General features: G+C 41.2%; 1 protein-coding gene across 3 annotated transcripts in view; it reads right to left on the reverse strand.

Moving 5' to 3' along the window:
* Positions 1-18,583, reverse strand: part of FCHSD2 (FCH and double SH3 domains 2) — a 118,245-nt gene that overhangs the window by 73,670 nt on the left and 25,992 nt on the right. The gene's annotated exons all lie outside the window — the stretch shown is intronic.

The raw sequence follows: 18,583 nt of genomic DNA on the forward strand, positions 1-18,583 counted from the left end.
AATTTATCATTTATACAAGGATGGATGTAAATCATTTCGAGGTTTGGGGTTGTTTTTTTTTTTTTTTCTTCCCACACCCCTAATTAATATTCATGAGGATAATTTCACAAAGGCAGTTATAAAACTATGTCAGAGGCAGCTTGAAAATATAGTTGTGCTAACAGAGGAAGAGGAAACTCCGTCCCCCTCCCCACCCCTGCCAGGGGGGATTTAAACCCAACACAAACATTTACTGAATGATGGGCTCTTATAATATTTTAATCGAGTTATTCATTACACAAAAATAACACTGTGGAAAAGCAGATAACGTTATACAAAAGCTAAGTTCATTTGTTCTGGACAGGTGGCCAGTCTGCAACTCCGTGCCGGCATCCAAAGCCCGCCCACAATAGCACTAAAGACGATTATGCAAATGCTCCCCATTCCCCGCTATTTTCCCAGGAATGGGAGAAGGGCTCCATGTGGAAGAAGCAATTGTTTCCCAGTCATGTGGAAAACAAACCAAGAGAAAGAAGGGAGGGAATGTGAACGGAAGATAGCAACACATCCCCTGGCCGAGCGGGGAGATGCCTGCAATGATCCTGGCGGAGCGCGGCTAGCAGGGGTCAGAGCCCGAGTGCAGAGCCCAGGAAATGTATTCTTCATCCCACTGGACATTTTCCTTGTGTTCCGTCAGGACAAAGCAGCTGAGAGATGCAGTTCTCCTTCAGCTGGAAGGCAGCGCTCCAGAGGGAGCACTGGCACAAGCAGGAATTTTGGGGAAGATGGGCAGGATCTGCTTATCTGGGAGCCTGGATTCTGGCTGAGCTCTTTCTAATTCCACATCTTGGTCACAGAATAAGTACAATACCAATGTGGAATCTCAGACAATGAATTTGCTTCACTTCAGTCCTCCAGGATTATCAATTTTAACACACTTTACTAAAACACATAAAATTTATCCTTAAAAACTACCAGAACATTTCTTATGTTTCAAACACAGCTCTTCAAAGCCCATGGCTTGAATCACCATTTTTTACCTCAAATGCCGACTTCAGAGCCCAGGAAATGTATTCTTCATCCCACTGGACATTTTCCTTGTGTTCCATCAGGACAAAGCAGCTGAGAGATGCAGCTCCCCTTCAGCTGGAAGGCAGCGCTCCAGAGGGAGCGCTGGCACAAGAGGGAATTTTGGGGAAGATGGGCAGGATCTGCTTATCTGGGAGCCTGGATTCTGGCTGAGCTTACTCCAATTCCACATCATAGTCACAGGATAAGTGAAACACCAATGTGGAATCTCAGACAATGAATTTGCTCCACTTCAGTCCTCCAGGATTATTAATTTTAACATACTTTACTAAAATCCATAAAATTTATCCTTAAAAACTAGTAGAGCATTTCTTATATTTCAAACACAGCTCTACAAAGCCCATGGCTTGAATCACCCTTTTTTACCTCAAATGCCGAGTTCAGAGCCCAGGAAATGTATTCTTCATCCCACTGGACATTTTCCTTGTGTTCTGTCAGGACAAAGCAGCTGAGAGATGCAGCTCCCCTTCAGCTGGAAGGCAGCGCTCCAGAGGGAGCGCTGGCACAAGCAGGAATTTTGGGGAAGATGGGCAGGACATCATCAGCTTATCTGGGAGCCTGGATTCTGCCTGAGCTTACTCCAATTCCACATCATAGTCACAGGATAAGTGAAACACCAATGTGGAATCTCAGACAATGAATTTGCTCCACTTCAGTCCTCCAGGATTATTAATTTTAACGTACTTTACTAAAACACATAAAATTTATCCTTAAAAACTACCAGAATGTTTCTGTATTTCAAGCACAGCTCTTCAAAGCCCATGGCTTGAATCACCATTTTTTACCTCAAATGCTTTTCACCTCTCCAAAATACCAATTTTCCACCTAAGTACTCATGAAGATAACCCAGCTCTTCTTCTGCTGTCCCACTGAATCCCGGGATTCAGTAGGACACAAAAAAGACCACAGGCAAATGACTGTGATCCAAGTAACCAGCAGCCTCCAACTTCATTAATTATAAGTTAGGCATGACTAATTATAATTCTAAGGGCAGGACTTCCCTTTCCCACAGAGCACCAGGTACTAAATGGATGCAGAGCAGCATTAATGGGTCAGAAGCTGTCACAGATGAGCAACCTGAGCCATCAGCACTGACTTTTACACAGGCTGAGGATTCAGCTCTGCAGCTGAATTCTTTATTCTCACTATTATTGAAGAAATCTGGATCCCTGGCACTGTCCAAGGCCAGGCTGGATGGAGCCTGGGATAGAGGAAGGTGCCCATGGCAGGGGTGGAACAGAATGAGCTTCAAGGTCCTTTCCAACCCATTCCAGCCTGTGACTAATTCTAAAGGAACCAGGTTTCTACAGCTGGTATCAGGAGACTCACATGAGAAATAATCATCTGAGCCCTGCTCAAATAAAAATGAAATCAATTTTAGATCTTCACTTATTCCTCAAAAAAGGACATGTCCATCTGATTTAGAGTGGGTCTCAAAGCTGGTTGTGTAGAACTTAGAGGAGCAGTGTTAGGGATAATCCAGATTTAAAGAACAAAACCTCCTTTCAGAGGTTTTCATTCTGTTCCAGCTCTGTAACTGGAGTCAGTAAAGATAAAAGTTTATATAGGAGGCAATTGCCTTGGTTTTTTAACAATTTTACAAGCATAGTGTTTCAGAACTTATTTTTTAATGCTCCTTTTTGCTTCACATCAACATCCCCTAACCCCTGAAGCAAGTTTCCAAAGCCCACATGCTTTGTTTTCCCTGTTGATGAATATTTGGCTTCACTTCCATCACCACCTCTTTTCCATTCAGATCCCAACAACTTCCCACTGAACTTCAATTCAAAATAATTTCTTGGGCAGTTTCTAACATGGTTTTAAAGTGATTTAATCAAATTCTCCTCTTATCAGTGACATTGCTGTTACTTTTCCTCATTCAACAGAATTTACAGATAAATTGTGGATAATTGCTCATGTGTTCATCACATGTACACAGCCTTCATCATGTCTCCTGCCTGGCTGGAATTCCTCCAGGATTTTTCTGACACCCAGAATTCAGATTCTCCCTTTTTCTGCCAAGACAGAGTGCTTTGCATTTCCAGTAATTCCACTGTTCTCTCTCCCTGTTTCCTGCAGGAATCTCCTCTGGGATCAGCTTATCTATTGGCTTCTGGGCAAATATCTTTCACCCTCTGTGTTTTTGTTCTCAATTATTATTTGTCTTTCAGCACTGACATCTTTGATTCCAGTGCTCCACTTCAGACTTCTCCTACCCTGCCATACAACCCAGTTTTTCTTCACACACTCTTCTGACCATTTTTACCCCATCCAGGCATTTCTGTATTTCCATTTTCAACACTAACTGTCTGGTCCATCTCTTCAATCTCTTTTTTAATTTCCCCCCTTCAATTTCTAGCACTTCCCACTCCTATTTCTTTGTCTTGGCCTGGCAACACAAAACCTGAGCAGCCATTGCCATAATCTCATTTTTTATGCTGTTCCACAGCTCTTCACCATTCACTTTTTCTTTCACCAGGGACAAAATTCCACCCTCCAGCTGCTTTGTTTTCTTTCCTGTATCTGGCTCCTTCCATCTGTGCTTACCGTAGATCTTCATCCCTGACACTTTTTTGGTTGCTCTCAGCTCTGCTGCTGCCAGCACTCGCTGGAGCTCTGGAGGTAACTCTGGGAGAGAGGAAGCCTTGGACAGCCCCAGGAACATTCCCTGATTTACTGCAAGCTCCCTCAGGATTGCCAATCCTTGTTCACTGTCAGGTGCAATTCACTGAGCCTTCAGAGGACGGGGTTTATTCACAGACTGAACTTTATACTGGGTCAGGGAAATAATCAGGAACTTCAGAATTAACTATTTTAGCAGGGCTAACATAATATACGTATTTCCTATTTTAATTAAAACATGCCTGCAGGGCATGCCATTGATTTCGGGATATGAGAACACCACTACCAGCTTAATATATGATGGTACATAATTGGATTTCACTAAAAGTTCTGCTCCTTCATTTACTCAGTTTTAGAAACTAATTATTACTGGGCTTCTGTTGCAGGTATTCACAACATTGATGGAAGGACAAAAAGCATTTAGGATATAAGTAGGAGGACAGAGACAATACTGACAATAAAAGAGACACAAATCCAGCCTGCTTTAGTAGAGTCATCTCCCCATGACATTTTCCTGTCCAAAATTCCCATAACCATGACCAGAAACCCACCACCAAGATGCCACAATGCTGCTTTCACTTTCCCTCTCAGGACTGGGTTTCTCAGCATCCCACAGGTACATCACTGGGTGTACACCCTGAAATTGTGGCTGCCCCATCCCTGGAATTGTTCCCAAAAATTAATAGGCACTTCAAAGAACAAGACAAGGAAGCAGTAATAAAAAATTATATCAAATTATCTTTCAAAAGTCAGTTCCAAACTTCAAATTTACATCATTATTACACCTAAAAGAAAACACATTTTCTCCTTCTCTCACACAGAATAGTATGATTCATTTAGCATATAATTAACACACATTTGTCAACTCCTTGTTTCACTATAGGCCTCCAGCCCAATATTTTCTGTACAGCTACACAGATAGAGGCACCATTCATTATTCAAAGGTTTCCTTGCTGCAAACCAAAGATGTTCTGGTAAATAACAGTTTTGGACTCATTACAAGCTGAGCCATGTTTGAGTTTCCAATCATCACAGGTAATTCAGTTATTCATTCTTAAAATATTTTTGCTCTTGCATATTATTCAGAGTTCTACAGAGAAAAACCTTCGCTACAAGTCATAGGGAGAAGAGGAAAAAGAAATTCATTGTAAATTATCAGCTGCTCCTGGGAGACAGAGACACTGCCGAGTGCCAAGTCAAATTAATCCCAGACACAAAGATGTGAATAAAGCTTTAAAACCGAGATCAAGCAGGGAAATTAAATAGATCACTCAGAAAAAAATAAAACTAACTTCATTTGGTACTGCATTTTACACACTGGCCAACGTGTGCTTAAAATTCCATGGTTTTGCAAAGGAAAATGCTCTTCACAGGAATGCCTGGAGCCAAAAAGAAGCCAGTGCTGACACAGAGCCTGCAGAGTGCAGATGGGCTCTCTCAAGCCCTGTTTTAAGCAAACACATCAAGAGCAAATTTCTGCTAAGGAAAACCAATGAAATCTGGTTTAAAAAGATCTGAAACAGAATCGGGACCAAAGTGAACTGCATTCATATTTAAATCAGCATTGGTGGATAATAGATTTTTAAAAACAACTTTTATTTAGCCCAGGGCAAGCTTCAAATTTGCAGTCTGGGCTCATCTCTCCACTCCAACCTTTTTAAATCCTGATTTTCTTTAAATAAACCCTGTGTTTCTGAACACAACACATCAATGCTGTGTGATGTGCCTTACTAACTTCCACAGGGCTGGGTCATTAGCAAACATTTATATATTGTTGCAAATTTACATAGCGCTGTACAAACACAGCAGGAAACATTCCCTACCTGGAAGCACTTAGAACACAAACAAACCCCACAATAACCAGGGTAAATCAGAGATTGGTGTGACCTGGCAGCTGCAGAAATCAGGGGCACAGGAAAATATCACTGAGGGCAAAATGGGCAAGAGATTGAGAGAAGTGAACTAAAACCTCGTGGGAAGTTAATACACAAGGGCTTGGTCCTTTACAGCTTCACAAACAAGGACTTCAAGTGTAAAAAATTAAGCAAAAAAATGCTCTGTATCAAGTATTTCTGTAAATATTGGAAAATTTCAGTTTGAGTCATCTCATTGCTACATAAGGGATTTTAGGACTTTGACAATTGAGAAAGACATTCTGGCACTAATATAGAGGCAAAAATGAATCAAAACATAAATGAAATATGGAAAAAAAATCACTGAGAAAGATGACATCTCCCTCTTTTCCAAATGAGAATCTAATTTGTTTGGGAAAGGAAGCCAGAAAAGCAGATTTAGAAGTTAAAAACAAATATAGTCCTGGTTAAAGGCAGAGAAAATGTACCTGAAATCACAACACTGAACACAGCAAAAGAGGATTTACTGAACCCATCAACATGAGATATTCATTATGTGGGCATGAAAAGGCAGGGATGACCAAAAACTGAATCACTTATGGCAAAGCTTTCTGAAAAAATCAGGAATCATAGAAACTAAAAGCACATTGGCAGAACCCCACCTAAGCAGCAGCCCATGAATGATTTAATGAGCCCACATGCAAGCAGGGATAATTATAAAATAATGTGGCATCAAGTGGAATTGATGTAAATGAGGGGCAATTCATGGCACCGAATTGCTTCTCACCTTTAAACAACAACAGCCTAAAACCACACAGGGCTTGGGTTTGCATCCCATTCTCCTGCTGCCTGAGAAATGCGATCACACCTCATCCCGAGCTTACAAAAACCACTCGCACAAGGTCACCTTGGCACGGGAGCTGCTCGGTGGGTTTTTATTTTTATTGCTGCTCGGTAGTGGATGTGCACATCCAAGCAAACACATCTCCAGACACTCTGAAAGGCAGCAGCGGCAGCTCCTCATTTTGTTTGTCATTCCCCACTCCCACGACAGGGAAATTTCTGGGCACCTTGCCAAATTATATTTAATTAAAAGCTCCTCTGCTTTTGATTCTTTAGTAACTTGGTTACCAGCTCCATCGACCACTTCAGCAGGGAAAGGAATTTAATATAAAAGTGGTTTTCTCTGGTGTTTACAGGACTGGTGACAGTGTAATTTGGAGTGGGGAGACAGCTGGCAGTGCAGCTAGAGAGGGAAAACACTGAAAAAGTTGAGACAGAAAAAGCCCAAATCAATGGAGCACTCTGATGCTGTACAATTGCTATTTATTTTCGTTTCTCAGCTGGCAAACCAAAGTGCTTTCTTCAGCAGAGAGGAAGCTCTCCCTGAGTCATTATTTAGTATTAATTTAGCATTAACACCTCAATAACCCATCAATTCCTGGGGTGAAGCCCTATTTCAAAAAGAAGATATAGAAGTTAAAAGGACATCTCCTGCACTCAGAAGAGGGCTGATTAAACACATCCTCATCAGATACACACCAGTGCAAAGTACAAACATTTCTGAGATAATAAAGGCTGGCTAAAGAGTTTACCAGTTCTTTTTATTTCAAGGCTGGGTTGGCTCTTTTTTAAATGATGGAAAAACATTTCTGATCTTACTTATCAGGAGCCTCTGGCCATGGATTTAAACACCTGACATTTCAAAAATGATGCGTGGTCTCCCTGATAACCTGGGCGGAATGGGATTTACATCCCACAAACCACCTGCCAAGTGACTCAGCGCAGCAGCCAAACGAGCTCCTGAGGATTCTCCCCTGAAATTGGTGAGGAAAAGTGAATTTCAGCCTCACGAATCTGAGCAGAGTAAGGAGAATCAATACAGGTGATGCCTCTAGAAGAGCTGCACTGTGCTTTCAGGAAAATAAAACCAGACAGAATGATGGAATAAGCTCGGACATACACTCACTCAGATGTCCTATTATTTCTGCTGGAAAATGCTATTTAAATGTGAGCAACACTTGATGCTTTAGATACTGTGAGAAACAAAACCAAACTCAACATGAAACACCCCGAAGCTGTGAATGCATCGGAGCAGCAGAATTCCCAGAGGCTGATCCATCGGCAGCCAGCCCCATCCCTGCTCCCAGCAAGGCCAAATTCCAGCAGTGCTTCCTCAGCACGTCCTAATCCTGCCATGAATCAGCAAACATTCCATCAGCAAACATTCCCCGCTCCTGAACCTGCAGCGACTGCAGGAATCATCAGGGACAGACTCTGCCAAACACGGCATCACAGAGCGCCTCAAAGAGTAAATCTGTTTATTCCTGTTACAGACAACGCTGGCAGCATCGGAGCTGGTGGAATTTTACAACTTAGAGAGGAAAATATCACTGCGGAGTGAAAAGGATTTTTTGTGGAGCAGAGAGTATTTTATTTTTAACGATATGACTCAAATTTAGAGACATTCAATGTCTGCATTTGGAAGCCGAGCCTCACTTCAGCTCTGTGGCTTCCCGAGAAGAACACACGTTTTAGGAACTGAAATTATTTCCCACAAGGTTGTTCGCAGCATTTCTCCTTCACAAGTTCTTTGCCTCATTTCTTTGTGCCTGACACGCATAGGGGAAAAACCCAAACAAAACCAGAAGATAAGCCATATGAACTTGCAAAATATGTAGTGTGAGGGTGGTTTTTTTTAGGATTCAGGAGCTCAATTTACTAACACACAGCAAAAACACCTTTTCTTATGGATTTTTCCCCAGAAAGAAGTTTTAACCAACTAAGAAGTACAAGCATGAAGGTCACCATGAAGTTGGTGACAAGACCCACTGCTTGAAAAATAAGCACAACCCACCCATTCCAACCCCACAATTTTTACCATTTATTGGTGTGCAATTATTGCTACAGAGGAAATCAATTTTGAAGTAAGAAATTAAAATTTTTTAATCTTGCATCATAGAATATTGGGTATTTGGAGTCACAAGGATCACCAAATTCTTTGTTATTTGGCAGAAAAGAAGATCTATTTCTACCACGTATATTCAATATTCTGTATGTTTTTTTGTTCTTTTTCTATGGAACAAGGAGAGAACTCTTTGCAGGGAAAAGAAAAAGTGACAGGATGCAATTTTAGCAACATCTCAGTATTTCTCCAAGGTATTTCTAAGAATTCTTGGTGGAACCCTCAACCAAAACCCTTCTGCAGGAGACTTCCCAGAAGCTGCCTGAACCTTGGATCACATTTCCAGATTTTGTTATGTGAGGGATTTTGCTACCTGAAGGTTTAACACACAAGAATAATAAAAAAGAATACAAGAATAATCAAAACCAAACATTTTGATGTATTCCAGCTGTTTATGACTCTCCACGACCCCTTTATTATATTTAAGAGCTTATATTATTATTCTTATATAAAAATAAACAATTTTAGCATCATTACACCTGGCAATAGCTGTATAATGGAAAACTCTTTTCTAAAAGGTAGGCAGTGTATTATCTGCATTATTCACTTTTATGAACACAGAAAAAATAATCCTGCTTACAAATTGCACTCCCAACCACATTTACTGGAGGGCATTCATAGAGTTGCTTTGCTCTACCTTAGGTGAACATAAATTATCAGACAAAAAATTTCTCTAAACAAAACCAGAAAACCAACATGAGACAGAAAATACCTCTAAAGATGCTGCTATAAATAGAAGAAAACCCCATGTGATAGGAAAAATGCAAATTTTTGGCCAGCCTATTTGGATAGACAATCAAAGAGCAAACACAGATCCATCTGGCATCCTAAAGAGAAATAAATCCAGGAAACCCAGGAGCTCACAAATTTCACATCTCAAAAAATGTAACCAGCCCTCGGTATTTTTATTTTTTTTTAAATACCTCTTTATGGCTTGTGAAGGTAAAAAAAAAGCTCTGAGCCATATTTGGACACAAGCAGAGCTAAGAAAACCAGTGCTGAGATGGTTTTTTCATAAATCTGTAGGCTTCCTCCTACTCAATTAGTTTCTGTTTGCAACCAGTATGAAATATGCTGTTATTTTTGTTGAAAATACGACAAATTACCCTTTAAACTGCAAAAGGCAGTGAAGAATATATTGCTACAGAAATAAGCAGCAGGCAGGATATCTGCCTAGCAGAAAACATGGAGTAATATTGAAAATTAAACAAGGGATAGCAGGAGTAACTCTGTGCCATCATCAACACAATTCTGCTGACTGAAAAGAATGCTTTACATATATATATATATGTAAATATGTAAAGATATAAAAAATATATAAATTAAAATGTAAATCTATGTTAAGGTTCTGTTCCTGCACTATACCAACACTGGACTTTCCCCTCGTGAGTGTTTACTGATGTTAATGTCATTAACTTCCCCATCAAATTTTAAAATGTTTTCTCAATAGAACAGAAATTAATTGATTTTTAAATATATGGAAATCTCAAAATCTACAACTTGTTGCACTGGCTTATTTTATTTTCCATGGAAAAAAACCAGAAAACTGATTAATAAGTAACTTAATGAGTAACAACCAAGCCCTACTAAAATAAAATAGCACCAATCCAAATGGAGCCCATCATCTATATGGGACGCCAGCCACCTACAGTTTTCCAGAATCCAGCTGGACAAGCATTTTTCCTTATCTAAAGCACCAAGATGTTCAAATATTGCTATTTATTCCTTCTAACATGATGTGGAAGGGAATGACCCAGCTGAGCTGCACTGCAGGCCACACACACCACGAAACACAACAATAAATGTTTGAGGCAGCAGTTTGGAGAACTCTCAGAAATAATTCCCTAGGATCCAAAAGTTGATGGCTTTCCTTTCTCCCTCCTTGTTTTTGGGAGTGCAAGCTGGCTAAAGGCCTTTTTCTGTATAAAACTGAACAAGTCACCCACTGTGGATGCAGGGTCTGACACTGAATAATCATTTAGGGGAGATTTGACTTAAACATTCTCTGTTGGTTTGGTTTTTTGGGGTTTTTTTTGAGCTGTCAACACATCCTGGTTTGTCCAGGTCTGAACTAAGGCTGGAAAGAGGAAGAAGGGAGTATAGTTTTTAAAAATAGTTAAGAACACATCTACTTTACCCTTTAAATAACCCCCCAAGATAAACAGCTTCAGTAGCCAAGAAGCTCTGCCCAGTTTTCCTTACATCCCTCTAATGAACTCCTGAGGGTCCAACATGAAATCTGGATCCCTGGGGTTGGGGATTGCTGTGGGATGGAAAGGATGACAGGCTGCTCCTGCAAAGCCATGTTCAATCCTTTTTACAATGTGAACACAACTTTAGGTGTTTAATTATTGAACAGCAAATAAAATGAGCTCTTCTCCCTTTTTGTTTTAATTTATTTAACCAGTGGAGACCTTTTCCACAGTAAAATTAAGGCTTGAGACACAGAAAAGGAAGAATAACTTTTCAGAAATGTCACTACTTGAAATAAAGTCACACATAGCTCAAAAACCACTTTAGTTACTGTGCAGGAGGTGCAATCCAACAGTTTTTCAAAGTCCCAGAGAAATAAGGAACACTATCTCCTATGAATTACCTCTGTGTGCCAAACATTTGACAATCACCTGAACCAGCTGAATTGGAGAAAATTTAATCAGCTGAATTAACCAACTGAACTCTACAAAGAATGACATTCCCCATACTTCAATTTCTACATGGGTTATTTTTTTTAATCTATAAATTTTCTTCTAATTTTTCTTACTATAATAATAATAATAATAATTTTCTTTTTAATTACATTCTCCTGAGTACCATTTTCAGGCAAACCGGTGATTTCTGCTTTACCCTAATTTATGGTTTTTTGATTGTAACAGGGAAGGTGCTCATTATTGGGTATAGAGGCAGAGTTATGTTGGATACAAAGGATTTTTTTTTTCAATTGGTGGCTCCAGAACAAATGCAGGGCTAACAGAGAAGGTGCAAAAATGCAAATAAAAGCAAAAGAAAGTTGAGAGAAAAACAGCTTTTGAGTTGTTTATGGCCCACTAGAAAACACAAGGGATCATGTTCATGCACCAAATATTTGCCTTCTAAGCTCGAAGCTTTAGGGATTTAAAAATCCCCAAACAAACACCCCCAAACCCACATCCAGAGCATTCCTGGGTGTGGTGACTGCTTGTAGATCCCTGCAGAGCCCTGTCCAGCAAACCAGGATGCATCTCCTGAGGAACCGATAGCAACCAAACGCTGGGAGGAGAGCACGGCACCTCCATTACCAGGGGACTGGGAAATGGAGCAGGGAAAAAGGCCAAAAGGGTGGCTCAGGCAAGGCCTGGGCTATCTCTGAGAACAATGACACGTTTTTCATGAGGGATGCAGTTTGGGAACCAAGGTGCTTAAAGATTTTCCAAGTTTCAGAGCGATAGGGGCCTCACCAAACTACAGCTTGGGTAAGGAGGTTGGAACAGGAATGTCCTCTATCCAAAGAACTCTAAGATGTGTATGAGGCGTGCAGAGGTAGGAAATGAAAGAGAATTGAATTCCCAGGACAAGATAAAAGTAAAGAGGTGGAAAAGGAGCCCAAAGAAAGGTGGAGCAGCCTTGGCTGGCATGGACTCATGACTCAGCGCTGCTGCTGCTTCGGAGGCCCAAAGTTTCCACTGTGCATATTTTGAAAGCCCTGGGTTGCGACTTGCCTGCCCTCTGAAATCCCAGGAAAAAGAAAAGCAGCCGCTGGGAAGGGAGACTGAAGGGCTGGATGTGTTAGGAAAGAACTGAAACACTGAGGAAGCTTGAGAAAAACCGAGGCAGCAGAGGAAAAACAGAAGGAACTCATGGATAACCCCACAGGCCGCAGGATCCACTGCCTGCCTCACTGCTGGGGCTGAGAGGCCAAGCAAAGAGCAGCTCTGAAGAATGAAGTTTTTCATCTGCAAGCAGAACCACTTACAAGGATCCAAATTCCAGGCCCTGGATGCTTCTGAGCGCAGTAATCGGAAAGAAAAATAACAGCTAAAAGCAGGCTCAGAGAAACTTGCTTGCATCAGTTCAGCAAAAAATGGGGTTTCTTTATGAAGGGCTTTCTTTGTAGGAATAGAGTAATTCTAAGCTTAGCAGCCCCTTTATAAGGAACTAGATGTTTTCACTGAAAATAGAAGCTGACAGTCCTCCTCTGTTCTTAGAGAAATATTATTTTAACCTAAAGAATTCCATAAAAACTGTAGCAGATAGCTTAGCATTTTTAAAAGGCTGCCTTTTAAAATTCTCTTTAAATGCTACAGTGTAGGGCATTTTCATTTTCCTTCTAACAGAACGACCAGTGAGACAGGACCAAAATCAGATATCCCACTAAGTTCTGACATGTGTTTTTTGGAGACAGAAAAGTACACGAACAACTGAATGCAAAATCTACATAAAAAGCGAAGGTCAACGATAATATTGTTTGGAATGTCACTCATAGACCCACAGCCTTTGTTCCAGGCAAACTATATTATATTAAATGTTAAATGGACATTTAATATAGAGAATTCTAAAGAGCTTCTTGTTTGGGGGAAAAAAGGGAAACGTGCACTAAGAGGTTGAACTGTGACAAGTGCAGAATAGTATCAATAATCCCATTATAACATCTGATTTGTCAAACTTGTCTCTACAAGTTATTCTAAAATTCACAATAGTGTTCCTAACCATTTATGAAATGGAGCAGCTCAGTCTTTGTGGCCTTCACGGCCACTGATTCTCCATGGTTTTTTGGGAAGAATGGCCTGAATAGCCACGGGGTCCTACACTTCATTTTCCTGCCCTGCTTATGGATATCCCAGTGCTTTCAATGGAGAACATAATCCAAAGGTGGTACCAGGCAGGTGTTTTCTTTCTGGAAGCAGCAAGTTCTGCTGATGTATTGTGCACCACCATGGCTGAAAGGACCAAACCAGGCCATCAATATGCATGATCTCCACGCCACGCTGGGACTGGTCAGTGTGGGCACTTGGGATCCTCTCCCGGAAAATGGAAAGTTAGCAGTGCTAAGATTTAAAACAAACTATCAAAACAGTCCAGGTTCCAGGTGTATCTGAAATCACAGGCATTCCACACCATACATGAGATTTTTCAAGGATATGGCAAGGAACAAAAACTTAAAGTGCTCATAAGCCAGGCTGAAACACAGGTCTTACTCTGAGTTTTTTTACCTAATGAATCCAAAGCTCGTTTAGAAAACACCAGTGATTATCCAAAAGAAATATCCTAAATTAAGTCAGAGAATCCCAGAATGGCTTGGGTTGGAAGGGAACCCTGAAGATCATTCAGTGCCATGGCAGGGACACCTTCCACTATCTCAGGTTGATCCAAGCCCCAGTGTCCAATCCAGCCTGGCCTTGGGCACTGCCAGGGATGCAGGGGCAGCCCCAGCTGCTCTGGGCACCTGTGCCAGGGCCTGCCCACCCAAACAGGGAACAATTCATGGGTATCAACCAAAGACATCATCTCCAAGCGAGCATCAGCCCCTTCTGAAGGCTCCCCACCCTCCCTGGTTTGCAGGGTCCATGAAGAGCAGGAGGATGCCCATGGAAAGCAGCACCATTGGTTTACAAACAAACCTGCCTGACGTGGTTGTCTGTGACAGACGGCATCAACCACAGCAAGATTCCAAAGGAAGGAAAAAGAGCCCTAAGGATCCATAGGGAAACATCACTCAGTGCAGGAGTGGGCCTGAATGGCTCTGGCATTTTTGCTATTGGATCCAGAGGTTTCTTGGATACAGCTTTTCCCACTCCCCCAAGCAGATGTGCCAACCAAGCTTCAGGCAGCAACATCCAAAATAAAGTCACACACAACGATTCCCTGAGTCTGCTGCCTTCTATAGAAATTCCTACAGCAGGAAAGGCGGAATATTCAAGGCAGACCTTGGATTGTAGGATTTCAGTAGCTGTTTTCTCTGCACAGGCAAGAAATGAACTCTGCTAAGAGAAACAACTGCCACGTTCACACAGCCACCACTGGGAAAAAACAGAACTTTATGGATAAAAACCAGCAAAGTCTCCTCCAGGAAGAACATTTCCCAGCACTGGTGGACAGAACCATGGTTTTCATATGCAATTAAACCAACACTGCTAAAATGGTTTGCAACACTACCAATAAAGTAGGAAGAAGGCACCTCAAAGCCCTGCCACACTTCTGAGTGGTGCACATGGAGCACCTCAGGTCTCCAAGGTCACTCCTTACAGGCTGGGTTTGTTTGGTTGGTTTGGGAATATTTTGCCTGTCTTTTGAAACAGACAGACACAAACCAACGCTTGCAGACATTCAGTGAGCTCATTCCTGGAAAAAGATTTCACTCTGAGTTTTTCCTACTATTTCCTACAGAAAGTTTGAAAATACAATAAATACACAGATGGGTTTCAAAGCAATTTGTTGTCTTTCAAATTAATTGCTATCAAATATATCCAGATAGAGCAGCCATTCAGCTCAGGATACCCAGGATGCATATTTCAACATAATCCACTCATGTAGTACAAGTGAAAGTTTCCCTGCAGAGAAATCACAGAATGACAGCTAAATTCCTTCCAAAGATAAGCCTGAGATAAAAGAAAAACCAACCTAGTTTCTGCATGTGGGCTAATTACAAACTAAACTCTCATCACAGGATCTGGAAGATTCCAATTCCCTAAAAGATGAAGTGTCCTTAGTCTTAAAAACACATCTTCCATACACACACAAAACCTGATTTCCCACGTTTTTTTTTTAAATTACTGCTTGACTACAAAAGCCATCAATTTCACCATAAAATAAAATCAAGACAAAATGTCTCAAGCAATACAGAAATACTCTAGAGGGAGGTTTAGCACTGCAGCAACGCTAAAATCATCCTCGCAGGAAGAAACAAGTAACTTAAGTTCATCTGTTAACAAAACAGCTCCTGAGCAGTCAACCCACGGTGGCTGCTCCTTGTTTGTCCCCAAGGCGGGGACCCACCCTTAAAATCCACAATCTCTTCCTGCTCTCCCACAGCAGCCTCCCGCATCCTTTGGGATTAGCAACTGCAGCCCAGGCTGCAGGCAGTGATCTCATGGAAAGCTGCTCGCTGCCTTTGCAGGGCAGGTACCTCCAGTTATTTTTTCCTGCCGCTCCAGGGGTTCCGTGGCTCAGAGGAAAGAATTGGCTTCTCCCTGGGATTTTTGTTTTGTACTCCAAGCCTGTGTAAGGCTGTGTTTGCCAGGCTGCAGCTGTTTTGCCGGGTGGGATGTAGGAATGAACCCAGGTGACTGGGGTTCTGTGCTGGCAGGGTTCTATTTAGAGCTCCCCAGCACCATTCCCAAATATCCCAGCTGTTCTGAGCAGTGTCTGCCATCCTCCTGCTCCCACAGCCAACACTGAAACACTCCAATAAACCAGAGTATTTTCAAAAGTTTAGTATCCATTCTATCAGAGAATTGTGGTATTCCAGCTAAAATTCACTCACTTTCTCTCATTCCTTACGAGGGAAATACCATCACCTTGCCAGTCTTCACACGATAAATTTAATTTTCACAAAGTGTTGGAATACATGATAAAGAACAGCAAAGGAAAAAAACAAGCCATGGCAGAAGTTACTAAGACATGGTGGCAATGTCTGATTTTAACCCTTTACTATTTTAATCCTCTGAAAAATTGTTCAAAATTTTGGACAACTCGGCACCTTGTTAGAACATGGTAAAAACAATGGTCAGCTCCTCTTTTGCTTTTAAACAATGGAAAACCAGTACATTCTAGCAAATACATAAATAAATTATATATAAAGATATATAAATAATGTTATGTATCTGCTTTATATATTATGTATACACATGCACACATTATACTGACAAAAAGTGCCATAGCAATATTTTAATTTTTTAGGAAATATTAATGCATGTATTCTGAAATGAGTGTGTTTTCTAGGTCTGGTGAGACACAGGGTGAGGGAGATGGGTAAGGGTGACCACGGTGTCTGCTTACATCCACCTCCCCACCTTTCCTGCTCCTCTCACTGCACCTCCAGCTCTTTTCCCTCTCACATCCATTTCATCTTATTTAATGCTCCCCTCCTGACCACTGCCATGGATATGAGCAGCTGCCAACAGGACTCTGTGGCTGTAAACTACATTAAATTCTCTTTTCTCCACATTTGAACGTGTTTTAAATGCATGAAGTTTCTCAGTGCCACAGCAATCAACACCGAGTGCCCTGTCCCCTCCTGATTGACAGATAAGCTGGTTTTACTGAGCACCCACAGCTCTTCATTGTTAATTTAACCTCTGAAAAACACAGAGAGGAGGAAAAAATCCTAACAATTCCTGCCTCTTTAAAAAAGAAAAACCGAACAGACATTTCTACTTGTGCCTCCCTTGAAATGTAGCTCAGGGAATGGGCTCTCCCACCTTTTTTGTAGAACATCAGTGCCTTGGGTTGAGGTACTACAATTAGAAACTCATTAGCATGCAGGGAAACTCAACCTCCTTGAGGTTACTTGCAAATTCCGAGGGGCCAGGCCATGCTGATTGCCTGGAGTCACGTTTTACTCTGAAACAATGATAATGAAACATCAAGCAAAACCAAAACATGACAAGGAAGGTCATCCGTGTGTTCCCAGACTGTGAGAGACTGGTCTCTTGAGTTAAAAGTGTGAAATAATAGTAACTGCAGCAGAAATGTATTTATAATCTCTAGAAAAAAACCCAAAAAACCAATATTTTACCTATTTAACATGCTGGGTACAACGGTTTTTTGGAGGGAGCAGCAAAAGCACACATTCAGTAAACTGTTTTTTCACCATAAGAGTATTCTCAGGCACTGATTTCAGGTAGCTTATTAATCATGGAGAATAGCTAATAACAACAATATAAAATTGCAATTTAAATGCTATTAGCAGGCACACTGTTAGTGGGAAATGAGAACCTTTCTGAGCTCTCATTTCTGAATATTAAGGTAACCCTCTAAGCATATATTAAATAATGCAGGACCAAAAATACAAGCGGAAGAGCTGAGTGCAGAATCCCAACTGATCACTAGAAAACTGCAGAATTGCTGATACACTGGATCCTTCTCCCATTTTTACCACAGCACAGCCTAGAAAAGCCAGGTAAGAACCCACTGGAGATGGGCAATAAGCAAAAAACAGCTCCAAAAACCTTCAAAAGCAACAGGTGAAAACACAACGCAAAAACCCCTGGACAAAATAAGAGCAGGGAAATTTAAATCCAGGCCCTGTAATTCATCACATACATTTGCACCACTTACCGTGTAATTAGGGGCAAGTTATAAACACTGGGCTGGGGTGTTTCACTTGCCTTTGGACAGGTTCTCCTGCTCCCAACAAAAGCACTCTGTGTTTAGAAACTTGGCACCCAAGTGCAGGGCACCAACCTACAATTTTTTTTTAAACCAACAAAGCCTTCAGTTCTGGGAAACTGATTTTCATTGGCCACCCTTTCCACTGCTTCTCACTTGCCAAAAAAAAGTCAGATGTCAGAATATTCCAAATTCCCTAAGGTGACAAGAGGCATTTGGAGAGAATCTGTGAAAAGGTTTAGAAATCTGGCTTCATAAACTACTGAGCATTTCCAGCTCCCTTTAGAACTGGTTTCAAAGGAATATCCCACTGCTGATGAATGCAACTTCCCATTTATTTGGAGCACAACTTCTCTCCCCAAAAGGCTTTATGTGAAATTTTACTACCACCTCCAAAACAGAAATCCTTTTAGAAGAAGCATCCAACATTGTTTTGGAGCTGTGCACTTATCAGCAATCCAAGGAAGCGATCCCACAAGACTTCATTCACAGGAGCAGCTATTCAGTGACTCTCAAATGCTGCAGCTGCATTGCTGCAGAGCTGGGGGGGTTCAATCCAAGGAGCTGAAAGCCTCAGTTGTTAGGCTGGAGCTTTCTGAAGCGCAGTGTAATTATTTTTCCAACTTATCAGGACTATTCCCCAAATGCAGTGACTGTTGTGTCTCTGCATATAAAAGACATTCCCGGTGTCTAATGGATAAATGTGTTAAGAACTGGTGTTGCATTTTTTTACATCGTTTAAAAAATATCACTCAAGAACACATTTTAAACC

This window comes from Zonotrichia leucophrys, chromosome 1 (genome assembly GCF_028769735.1).
Source record: "Zonotrichia leucophrys gambelii isolate GWCS_2022_RI chromosome 1, RI_Zleu_2.0, whole genome shotgun sequence".
In the NCBI taxonomy this organism is placed as follows: Eukaryota; Metazoa; Chordata; class Aves; order Passeriformes; family Passerellidae; genus Zonotrichia; species Zonotrichia leucophrys.